The sequence below is a fragment of the Heliconius melpomene genome, chromosome 2, assembly GCF_056956725.1.
Source record: "Heliconius melpomene rosina isolate 202511_hmr_F chromosome 2, ASM5695672v1, whole genome shotgun sequence".
Taxonomy (NCBI): domain Eukaryota; kingdom Metazoa; phylum Arthropoda; class Insecta; order Lepidoptera; family Nymphalidae; genus Heliconius; species Heliconius melpomene.
This window is the reverse complement of record NC_140390.1, coordinates 5,490,269-5,503,356: the sequence shown is the minus strand read 5'-3', so window position 1 is coordinate 5,503,356 and position 13,088 is coordinate 5,490,269. Positions and strand designations below refer to the sequence as shown.

Genomic DNA, 13,088 nt, shown 5'->3' with positions numbered 1-13,088 from the left:
TGGCTATATTGACGTAGAATATGCTTTGCTCTTGCCAAGTGAAGCGCCATCTATATGTGTACTTGAGTAATATTATAGTAGGCACTGCCATCTAGTGGCGAGTGGCGTGGAGTTGTGCTTTTATTTTGGTATAGTTTTGGTGTTGTTATTTCTAGATGGTAGTAAAGGATTAAAAATAAAAAAATTATGTGTGTAAAATGTAAGCATTTAAATATATTCTCTTATGTGTGGGATACAGTGTGAAGTATATAATTTTAAAAAATTGATGATTTTCTATCCTCGAAATTTCTGTCACTCATCATTACTTAATCTAAATGCTTGTAATCCAAATCTATATATCTCGCCAACCGGCCCTCATTTCGACGCTGTTTAAGTTTTAAATTATATGCTTTCTTTAAAACAACGTATTTGAAACCCAAACGTTTACAAAAAAAAAACATTTTATTGCTGTTTTCCCGATAAAAACAAACAAGTCAATTTCTAAAACGTTGCACTTTTGAAATTGACAAGATTCCTGATTCCACTACTAAAATCGCTGTCAATTTAGCTGTCACAAACGGGTCAACAGTACCAACTCTACAACATTTTTTAGTTTACCCAGCTGTCAACTAGACGGCGGTAGTGGAATTAGCAATTTATTACGTTCCAGATTACGAAATTACATTTATTGATGATTGGTCATTGGATATTGATTTCTAGAGTATGACCCCTAAACATCCGAGAAAATCATAACCCTCCTTATGGCCTTTGCCGCGGCGTGTTAAAAATATAAAGGCTTCGCCCCTTATTCTCTTCACCCTATCCTCATTAGCTTAAAAAATATATATATTTGTAATTCTTTATAAGAAGGCTTTGAATGGAGTAGCCATTGTAGGTACTCAAAATATTACATTGTTTCATATAAAAAAATCATCCACGCTAAAATATTTTATATGCTTCATTTTAATCGAGTCAGTAATTAATTAAAAATTATTTTCTTTTTTTTTTATATTAACTGTATCACATGTATTTTATTATGTTATTATCTATGCATATACGCGAAAAGACAAGAATCCGTTTTACAATTTAGTTAAATACATTTTTAAAAATACGTTATCAAGCGGTAAAGAATGTTTTATTTGGACCGAAAGCCAATAATGGTTATAAATTATCCAATGTTTCCTACTTAGTACACGCTCGCAACGCAATTTGGAATGTATTTTCATCTAATTAGGACAAGACCAGACGTCGTGTCGGGTTTCTTTTGAAGTTTAAAGACATCTGAAATCTTTTTTATCGTTATAAGCTTAAAGTAATGATTGTAAATCAGTCAAATCTAAGCTCATCTTTTTGAACCTACAAAAATAAATATAGTAGGAACGTCTGGTTCCTAATATAAAGTTTACGAAAGTATCCAATAAATACTGTTAGTTGTACGGTTTTTTTTGTATTTATTTAAATAAAGATTTGAAAAATTATACTAATTAACTTGTAACTATTAGGTATACTTTAGTCTCAAGTGCAAGTTACCAACAAATAATTAAATGAAATAAATGATGTTTTTGTTTATCCTAAACATTGATTAAATATCAGGTAGGTAGATATTTTAATCAAAACCCGTAAAAATAATGATTATATTTGTCATTGTTGTCTAAGAGAAAGCCTAAGAAAACATGAAAATATTGAATGAAATATCTCTTAAGATTTTAATTTACTCGTATATATAATGTGAAATTATGTTTTTTAAAAAATAGCAAACATTAATTGTAATTACTAAACTATTGTTTTTATATATTTAGAAAAAAAATACATTTTAAGTAGAATTATATTCTTATTCAGAATTGGTCTAGTTGACAAGGAACCAGTCCGGTTCCTTGTTATCATCATTAAAGTAACTGTACTATATAAGTATTATATATGAAATCTGTAATTTTCTAACATTGTTATTAAAACTTTGCTCTACTGTCGCCGGTACTAAATTATGAGTTTGTGAATAAATTACAACGAGAGCTGGCTTTCTACGGTTTCTAATAATTTTAGTTAATTTTATAAGCTTATCATAATCTGTTTATATGTATTTTAAAGGGAAAACTTGATTATAATTAATTTAACGTATTGCGTCGTGCTATTTATTTTTCTTATGGATTCTCATCTCATGGCTATACAAATATTAGAACTTTTATTAGAACTTTTTGATTTTTATTTTGACATTATATAGAAATAAAAGTAAATAAATAATCGGAATCATTTAAAATGGTTTAATAAAAGCATTTTTGTCAAGTTAAAGTGCAGAAAGAATCTAATAAATGAATCTGTTCTTTATTTTCAGTCTACGTACACAGAAACAATGCATGTAAAATTTTCTAATCGAGGATATTATACGAAATAAATATTAACATTTCCGTGAATGTGATTCGAACCCACTACTATCGCTGTCCTGGAGTATATTATCTTATACCTACCTACTATTTAACAAATTAAAATTATATATTAACTTTTAATTTATCACCATGAAGCATAATAAGTGACTTACGAATATATCTTTAATACACGTATACCGAAATTCCTTACATAGTTATATTTAACACGTATAAGACCTATATAAGACTTAACTATAGGATATTTACAGAAATAACAGTATGGCGAGTCTAAATTCGCAATCGACATACCAAGTAATTTATACCGGCGTTGCGTCCGACTTCGCAGCTGACAGATTAATCGTGGTCTCTGTCGCTACCACAATTGTTCAAAATTGACCACCATTATTGTATTAACCACGACCACGGGTGTTTCGAACGGTCGATGTATTTATGTATTCGCAAACCTGAAACGATTTGTTAGATGACGTTGATTTAGTGCTTATTGTCTTTGAAATAATTTAATTTCTGGGTGTAGATTTAAATGTTGCAGCGGAACGACCGTGTGTCTGTAAACTTGATAGGTTTTAGGTTTGATTCTCACTCGAGGATTTGAAGTGCTTTGGTGTCGATGCAAAGCATGGGGTTGAGTTACGCCACTCAACACGCAATGCCTCTAGAATTTGGCGGAAAGTGGGGAGCGGAGTGTTTTAGCATTAGCACTAGGCTCCCTCTGCCTACCCGTAACATGCGCGATTCAGCGTGAAACAGAAACAAAATATATTTTATATATTTTATGACTAGCCCTGTGGAAAATGGATATTTTTTTTTCTAAAAGTGCACATCTCTGTCGTCCACCCTCGCATATCCATATTTTTTTAACGTCTACAGATTGCTAATTCGTTTTTAATAATTGTTTAGAGTAACGAATAATAGTTGACTGCGAGATATAAAAAAAACAATGTTAATTATTGTGTGTTTACGGTGAGTAACTCAGTTTTAGCTTTTCAAAATCCAATTAAAAATTATGATTATATTAATTAAAATTATCGTATATATAATAATTTAAATGTCAAATCTGTAATGAATAAATTTTAAGTTTTTATAGTATCTAGTAAAATATGTAAGAACCTATTTCTCAACAGTACATAAATCACTTAAGTTTATTATTATTACTTTATGTTATTATAACATTTGCTTACCAACTCGGTGTAAAAATAACTAAGCGTTAGATATATTACTATACCCTACTTGTTCTTTGATCGGTAATTCAAAATAGACAATAAACTTAGGCGTAGTAAACACAAATCTAAGCAGTTTGAAAACGTACCGCGATCCCTGCGCACGCGCACGTCGCGTCTTAACGCCATTCTCGAAAACGACCATACGAGTCAACGATATACGATTCGAATATATAATAAATATTTACTGTTAGTGGTGTGTATGTATGTAGAAATTAACAAGTGAATTCGGAATTTGGTGCAAATTGACGTTATTTGTGTATATTTTGAAAATTTTTTTAGCATAATTTTTAAAACTAATCAATCTGTTTTTATAATTAATAAAAATTTAAATATGTTTTTGATATGTACCTACTATTGTGTAAATTTAAAACATATTGAATCAATTTAAGAAAATAATCTAACTTAACATTATGCAATATATATCTTAAAAAATCTAGTAACAGAAAAATTTCATAACTCCAAAGATAACTTATCAGTATATGTAAATGTCAAGATCGTTCCTATTCCTCGTCTATAGTTTGTCATCAACAAGCAAACAGCTAAATTCAATTAAATTATTAAACTATCTTCGATCTTGGAACGTCCGAGACGTAAAGTTTCTATAAAAGGAAATGGAATTATGGTGCCAGTGGTGACTATTTTCGTATCGTAGTGGGATGGACAGAACGGCGTCAGTCATTTGTTAAATTTGTTCTGGATTGCGTTTTAGATTTGAGAAGAACTTTAAATCTAAAAGTTGTTTGGAGTGCCTTAACACTAGGTTCCCTCTGGTTACTGCTGTATGAGGGTAAAAGCTCAACGCATGGTTCAATATAGTAAGCACTTATACGTTTATTTTGGAAATTTCTTTCACTATATTAGTAACGTAATTCTTTTTAGATTTTTTTTTCGTTTAATAAAAGTGTTGTAAACAACAATGTAAGGGGAACGTCTTTGATTTTGGGGTTAGAAAAAAAATATGATTTATTTATTTCTTGGAAGCTTTTCTAAAGAGTTGTCCATTATTATTTGTTGATTAAAACAACCGCGGCTAAGCTGCATCACATTTCTCGGTGTCCCATAATAATTTGAGATTGGAGATTCTTATTTTACTAGAGGACAAATTATTATATGAACTTCCACTTATTGATAGCCTTTGTATATTTAAATTATATAGAATGAAGTGATATATCACTACTTCACTACTCGACTACTTAGAATAAATCGGGAGAAATGTAGAAACTAAAAAACATTTTTAAATGACTACCTGGATAATAGATATTTATTTAAAACGTGCCTGTGAACGCGTGTTACTTATTAATGGTTGGGGTGGATGCTATCGATGATTTTGATCTAATTCGGACGCCTTACAAATGCTAAGAGGCTTTATTTGATATATATATATATATATATATATATAACATTTGTAAGTATGTTTGTTGTTATTGATTCTGTCTGTTGCGAGAGAGATTGAGAATTTGAATTCCTTAATTATATGTAGGTAGACGTATTAATTTGGTGTAGTTTTTGTGTTTTGAGTAATTAGGATGAAGAAATTATAATCCAGGAGGCAATTCGTGGCGCTTAATTACGACAGGATGTGGATTCGACTCCTATTCAAGGAAGTGAAATATTAAATATTTTTGTTCAGTTTGCTCGTTTATGCGCAATATCTCCAGAATTTAGCGAAAAATGGGCAATGAAAGTGTCTTAATTGCAATGGAGTGGGTAGGTTCCCTCTGCCGACTCTGCTATGTGCTAACAGACTCGGCAGAGGGGACCTAGGGATACAGCGTAAAGCTAAAAAAAATATGTATTTTACTTTAAATGTGTTTATTTTATAGAAATAGTCTAATATAAATTAACCAACTTTGTTAAGCATTAGGGTTTAATTGCTCAAAGCAAAGAATTTTAGTGCAGTTAAAATTTTATTATTAGAAATGCAGAGTCGAGGACAGTTTGTTTGCTTAAAATTTCACTAAACACAACTACCCACGCGACTTTGAACTGGTATTGCGTGCGTAACTTATTTGAACCACTGTCCGTACCACTGATTTGCGGTCTATTATAATATACTGTTAAAATTAATTAATAATTTTCTCTGGGACTACTTTATGGCGTAAGTTAAATGTTGTCATTTTTCTTGAATAGATTAGCCCAAAGTTGACTTCTACGTTATCAGTTTAGTTAGGGAGGGAGAGGGAACCTGAGAAACTATTAAGACATTCCGTTCCCATTAAGATACTTCCGTTCTCCATTTTCCACTATTCTCGAGGCACTGCGTGCTTAGTGGTCGGAGTTCATCATAGGAATCGAACCCACCACCTGTCGTCTGGTCTCACCTCCTCAATATTTATATTGAAATGTAATCGACAAATATGACATACTTACCACCGTATAATTAACGTGAGATTTTCTTCTTCATATATTTCAAAAGCTTGACTAATTCTAAAATGTTGTGAAGTGAAATCGTGTCCAGAAGACAGTGATGAGTAACAGACGTATCAGCGAATTAACCATGAACTGTTGGAATGATGTATAGGTACTTTAGTCACTAAAATTTAGTGTCAGTGTGTTTTTAGTGTGGGTGACTGCGCGGGCGGCTTTGTTTTCGCTTTCCTTAATATTTGGGTGTTAATTTCATTGAAAAAAAAAATGCATATTTTATTATATCCGGCCTCTGTTTAACATAACCTGATCGATAAATTTACTTACTCTAAAAGCAGTATTATTATTTTAAAATAACTCTTATAATTCTTTTAGTTAATTTTTATTCAAGTCATTTTTAAATGTCAAAAATGGTTAGCGTTAAACCACGTTGATTGTCAACAGATATATGGAATCTGTGGTTTTTCTCTGTGTTTTCATTTTTCCTTATAACAAAGGAAACTATGTGTTTTAATAATTAAAACTTGTAATGCATATTTGATTTTATAAATATATTTAAATCTTTCTTGATTTTTTTTTAATATATTTTTTTAATGTTTTCGAAAATGGAAAAAATACAATTTAAAGTAAAGATTAATAGATTTGTAGAGTTACCTATTCTGTTCATATGGTAATCTCTTCACATCATAAATCTATTTTCTATATCTAGAGACCTAGACTATATAGAAGTGCTATAGATATTGTCTCCAACATCACGATCCTCGTGCCCCTTTTGAATTACAATTGGCTCTAATACAGATGTTGTTCTCAAGCGATGATTGTTTCTATGAAATACTTAACTATACTTCCTTAAATAGTCATTTTAGATTTATCGTCAAAATTAACCAATATAGAAATGTAGTGACAGGTAGTGAGTTCGATTCCCGCTCGAGGAAATTAAATATTTAATATTTTCATTTCAACGTTCTGGTGTTGAGAAAGAAGCGCGGCGATTCGTTCCGCTACTCAACACGCTATGTTTAAAGAATTTGGTGAACATAGAGGAGCGGAATGTCTTAACACTAGGTTCCCTCTGCCTACCTTATTACTGTTACTGCCCGCATACTTTATATAATATGTCTAATATTTAAATATTTATTAGCTCATTTATATCTTTAGTATAGGTTCATCAGTTCCAAGAATTGAAGTCATCAAACTTTAAAAAGTGTCGTTATTTATTAGATACACCATATTTGTTACCATAAAAAAATAGATTTTTGTTTTTTGCTTATTTCCATTATACCTTTTTTTTCTTTATTTTTATTAAAACATTCTTTGTGTTAGTTGGTTATGTTATTCCTAAACCATATGCAAATTCGAACAGGTGTTTCTTATACAATTTGCATGTTTTGAATACACAACTATAAAATTAACCTTCCTATTGGAGCTAAGTTATTTTGTATCTAATTGCTATCTTGACAGTAATAATAATCATCACAGTATGACGCACGAAAAATATAAATAAATTGTTTGTATGTAAAAAACTAATTATTGATCCTAAAGCATTAATATTGCTGCTTTTTATTTAATTTTGATTACTATAAATTATTTAACTATTTTTTTACCTTAGTGTATGGACATTTTTCTTAGTAAGTATAACATTTGTATTCCATATCTCGTAAATACAGTACAATTTAATCGTTTACCTTCGCGCTGTATCCTACACTAGCAGGGTAGGTAGAGGGATTCTGGGAACCTATTGTTAAGCCACCTCGTTCTCGTTAGGACACTTCTGTTCCGCACTTTCTGTCGAATTCTGGAGGTATTGCGTGTTGAGTGACAAAACGAGGAAATGAAACTATTAAATAGTGAAATGAACCCCCAAGAGAACCCCCAAGTGAGAATCGAACCACAACCGTTGCGATTACAGTTTTATTCCTGCGCTACATGTCTCTACAGTATAATATTTAAATAATTAAAATTTTATAGCTTTGCGTGAAACTTATATTATATTTTTGTACATACAGTCCGTACATATTATAAACTATTGATATTACTCATACCAGTACAAAACTGCGGTATATCTAAAGTAGAAAGTTAAAATCTTTATAGCAATGTGTGAACGATATTTAATTTCGTTGCTTGTAATAAAATTAAGTGCACAACAGAATAACGCTTTCAAAATAAGTGCATCTAAAATTAATAACAAGTAAAACAGTCGTATAAATATTGTCTATATCACTCTTTCTATATATTTCGATTTCATTCTTTTTATATATATTTTTGGTATATAAAAATCTAATAAATTTAGATGGCGTAAGCATGTGACTGGAAATGCTTCTGTAGTGGGTTCGATTCCCATTGGAGGAATTAGTTATTTAACATATTCATTTTCTCGCTCTAGTAACAAGGCAAAGCGCGGCGTTGAGTACCGCCACTCAACACGCAATGCAAGAAAAGTGAGGAAAGGAAGGCTAGTGAAGCTAAAAAAATATAGCTTAAAACACTTTTTTTTTAAACGTAAGGTTCCGTTTGGCGTTTTCAAACAAAAACAAAGAGCTTACTAAATACATCCCGATAGCATCTTGTAGCAATTTAAAGTATGCACCGAAAAGGAAGGAGCGGCTATAAATATGAATTACAATAAAACAAGTGTCCGTTCTCAGTATCTACAGACATACAAATATAATGTAATAAAAATAATCAGCTTCACGCTGTATCCCGCACGCACCAGGGTAGGCAGAGGGAACATAGAGTTAAGACACTCCGTTCCCCCAATTTTCCCTGAATTATGGAGGCATTGCGTGCTGACTGGCGGATTTCTTGCCTAGACACCAGGGCGAAGAAAATGGAAATATTTCATTCCCCGAGTGGGAATTGAACCCACAACCAGTCGTATTTACAGTCACACTTTTGTGCCCCAGCGTCTATATCGAGTCAACATACAATTTATCAGGACTCCCTGCTTGACTCGTTCATTTAGTTGTGTTTGGTTATTTTCAATCTATTTATAAATTCACGACGGCTTCAATATAAATTAAGCTTGCGCTTTAAATTACATTGTTAGGTATAGATATTTGCATAGGTATTATGTTTTTTTATGATTTTTTCCATCTATTCCATAGTGGTGTATGCATTTTTTCCATCATCATCTAGTGTTCTTTTTTACCTTCATGGTGTATCCCGCATAAGCAGGATAGGCAGAGGATAGAGGGAACCTGAGAAGCTAATGTTAAAACAAAACGTTCCCTTTAACACACATTCGTTCCTCACTTTGCGCCAATTCTGGAGGCATTGCGTGTTATGTGGCGGATGTCAACGCCGCGCTTTGACACGTTTCTAGGGCGACAAAATGAAAATATGAAATATTTCATTGAAATTTTCAAATATGTACTTTATATAAAAAACGTCGTTAGCACTTGCTTAGGCTGTTTATACAGGCCAGTTGAATAATGTAATAGTAGGTACATGTAATAAAAATAATAAATTATATAAATTAGATTTATAATAATTTATTTGGCATAGTAAATTGCATTTTTTTGTGTTATTTCTTCACGCTTTTAATTTAGAAATCGTAAGTAATGAAGCGTTTACGAAAATTTTCAAACCAGTTTCAATCAAACGATGTAAACAGGTTAAAAAAATGTTACAAGTTTGTATTTTAATGGAAATAATTAAGAAAATTTCAAAACATAAGTGGACCTTCAACCCTATGTCACGTTAAAGAAAATATAGAATAATATAATTTTATTCATATAAATGTGAATTTGAGTTAGTTTAGTATTCTTTAATTATATCTAACTAGCGGACGCGCGCAGCTTCGCTTGCGTATTTAAGGGCGAATTCTAATAACCTATGAAACATGTGTTCAATGAAATATTTTTAAGAGTCTAAATATCAAATTTTATAAAAATCGGTGGCGATTTAAGAATTTTCCCATACAAACTTTCAACCCCTTATTTGCACCCTTAGGGGGTGAATTCTAGAAAACCATGAAACATATGTTTAACTATATACGTTTAAGAGTCTGAATTTCAAATTTTATAAAAATTGGTGACGATTTAAAAAAAACCTATACAAACTTTCAACCCCTTATTTGCACCCTTAGGGGGAGAATTCTAGAAAACGATGAAACACGTGTTCAATTAAATACTTTTAAAAATTTAAATTTCAAATTTTATAAAAATCGGTGCCGATTTAAATTTTTTTCCATACAAACTTTGAACCCCTATTTCACCCCTTTAGGGTTAAAATTTTTCAAAATCCCTTCTTAGTGGATGTCCAGATTACGAAAGTAAAGTTTTGTCCAAATTTAACGTTTCTACCATCAGCGGTCACGGCTGTGCGCGCGTCTTACCTCAGTCAGTGAGGACAAGTCCTTTTATATATATAGATGCTAATAATATTAATTTTATTCTATGATTCTACAACGTATAGGTAATCGAATTATATGACCATAGTTTATTAATATAGTGGTTATTCCACTAATAGTTGTTACATACAAAATGATTTATGTATATGTATATAACTAGAGATTAACCTAGTGACAAGTTACTCTGGTCTCCTTCTTTCACTATTACCAGTTTTCCCAGTTGGACAGATGACGTGTTATTAGTTAAACTAGCTTCCTTTTTATATTTAGACTTAACTTTAGATCTCGTAGATTCCATTCCACAATTATCATAGGCAATTTCGCTCGCTCTAGTACCGAGGCGAAGCGCGGCGTTTAGTTCCGCCATTAAACACGCAATTCTTTTAGGATTCCGTAGAGAGTGAAGTATGTCTTAAGACTAGGTTCCCTCTGCTTATTCTCGTAGCTGCAGCATATAGCAACAAAGAAAAAATAGATAGATAATTTATGTAAATATAGTATTATTGTAGATTGCCGTCTTCATAAAGTGATTTGTTCCAATTTCTAAAGAAAATTAGTTCAGCTCATTCCAACGTAAAACATTTAATTATTTACTCGCAATCTGACGAAGAAATATGTACTTATTATTTCGAAACGGTTGACAGGATAATATACGAAGATATACCTATAATGATATGTAGAACGTAACTCACGATTAGAATAACAGTTGACTGACTGGTAGAGGCTGGGATTTGTGAAGTTACTTGCAAAACATGTTATAGTTGCCAAGTTTAATTTGTTTAGGTTAGAAATAATTATTTGGTTATTATTATAGGAGGGATCGAGGAAACTGTCTTTGGATTTAATGAAAGATTCAATGATTATTTGTTATTTTGTTAGGGTTTTGTATGGTACTTACTAGATTATCTTTGCTTTCTTTGCAATGAGAGCTTACGTATTACTACATTTTAAACTACTAACTTCTTTTTTTTATTCACTTCACGCTGTATTCCGATACTGTACGTAGCTGGATAGGCAGAGGGAACCTGGGAACGTAGTGTTGAGAGACTCCGTTCCAAGTAAAAGGAAATGAAAATATTAAACATTAAATTTCCACCAGTGAGACCTTCGAACCCTCAACCGTCGCTTTTACAGTCGACATACATTACTTAATTTTTTTTATTATAAATAATATTGATATACAATATTATTAATAGTGCTAAAATATTCCAAAATAAATTTATGTATTAATTTTCTACTCATTTAAATGGTTATTTAATTTAAACAAGTTTATAACATTAGCATATCATCTAAATCACCTTCCTTCCCACATTATCTGTGAATTATGAATTGAAATACAAACTATGTATGAAAACGAAAGGTCTTTCGTGTGTACAGTATATACCGATTGCGTAACGACAATTTCAATATTATCGAATAGGTGGGATCTGTGTCGCTAGACCAATTTGCATGCGGCGTTGACCAATCTTCGTTTATTTAGGCTATATTTACACACAAACATACATACACGTTTCTTTAAATCAACAACTGGTACGGCTCTGGTAAGCAAGACTTGGATTGGAATCTATGATAAACAAGAAAGGCAGAATTTGGAATGATATTGGGGCCCTCGTGGCACAGAGGTTGTCAGTTCGATTCCCATTCGAGAAAATGGAATATTTATTTAAATTTTATTTTCATTTCTTCCTCTGGTGTCACCCAATACGTAATGCCTCCAGATTTCAGCGGAAAGTGGGGGACGGAGTGTCTTAACTCTTGGCTCTCTCTGCCTACTCTGCTGTGTGCAGGGTACATGGTGAAGCTGATTACCTATTTACTCATACATCTTTAAATCAACAACTGGTACGGCTCTTGCTAGTAAGACTTGGAACCTATAAGAAATAGGAAAGGCACATATTTGATTGATGAAACCCTCGGGCGACATCGGCGAGATGCTTTTGTTTTTCTTTTCATCAGTTAAGTGTGTTTAGATGGTCATTTGTAGGCTAACTAAGTGTTTGTTGTTGATAGAGAAATTGTGCTCTAACTAAATATTTGTTAAATATAATATGTATAGGTTTTCGGTTTTATTTTATTAATAGAAATCTTTATTTTTAGGGTTTTGTATGTCAAAAAGTAAATATAAATAAATAAATGATATTTAGGCTTCAACTCGTGAGCTCGAGCTTGATATGCCGTTTTCATTCCTAGATATCTAATTTATTATTGAAAACGGCATCTCAAGATCGTTCTCGGAGTTGAGAGCCGTTTATAAATACTGGTCTCACTGTAAGTTTTATTTTGATATTAATACCATACTTAAAAGAAAGTGGAACCTCATTCCCACGATCAGGTGCGTTTAAGTGCTGATAGCGTTAGTCCAAATATTGACACAGTGATAACTAAATTAACAGACTCACCTACGTAGGCGTATACTTATAAATTGTGAAGATTTTTTTGGAATGTAGGTACGTACAAATATTTTAATATAAAATTTTATATGTTAAATGTCATCATCATCATCAGCTTCACGCTGTATCCCGCACACAGCAGGGTAGGCAGAGGGAACCTAGTGTTGAGACACTCCGTTCCGCACATGGTAAATGTTTATTATTATATTGAGATGTTCCTCATAATAAAATAAAAATTGTCTATCAATAAAACCCTCATGGTTGTATGGTTTTATCAAATATTGATTTCTTATATACCTATTGCATAAGATCAAGAGTCCTAGCAATTTAAACCTGATTACGAAGAGTGTGCGGTTGCAAAGTAATTATTTAGTTACTGTTATCCGACGTTGACATAATT

At 31.8% G+C, this 13,088-nt stretch overlaps 1 protein-coding gene across 2 annotated transcripts in view; it reads left to right on the top strand.

Moving 5' to 3' along the window:
- The window catches only part of Mhcl (Myosin heavy chain-like), a 192,967-nt gene that overhangs the window by 43,390 nt on the left and 136,489 nt on the right, over positions 1-13,088 (top strand). The gene's annotated exons all lie outside the window — the stretch shown is intronic.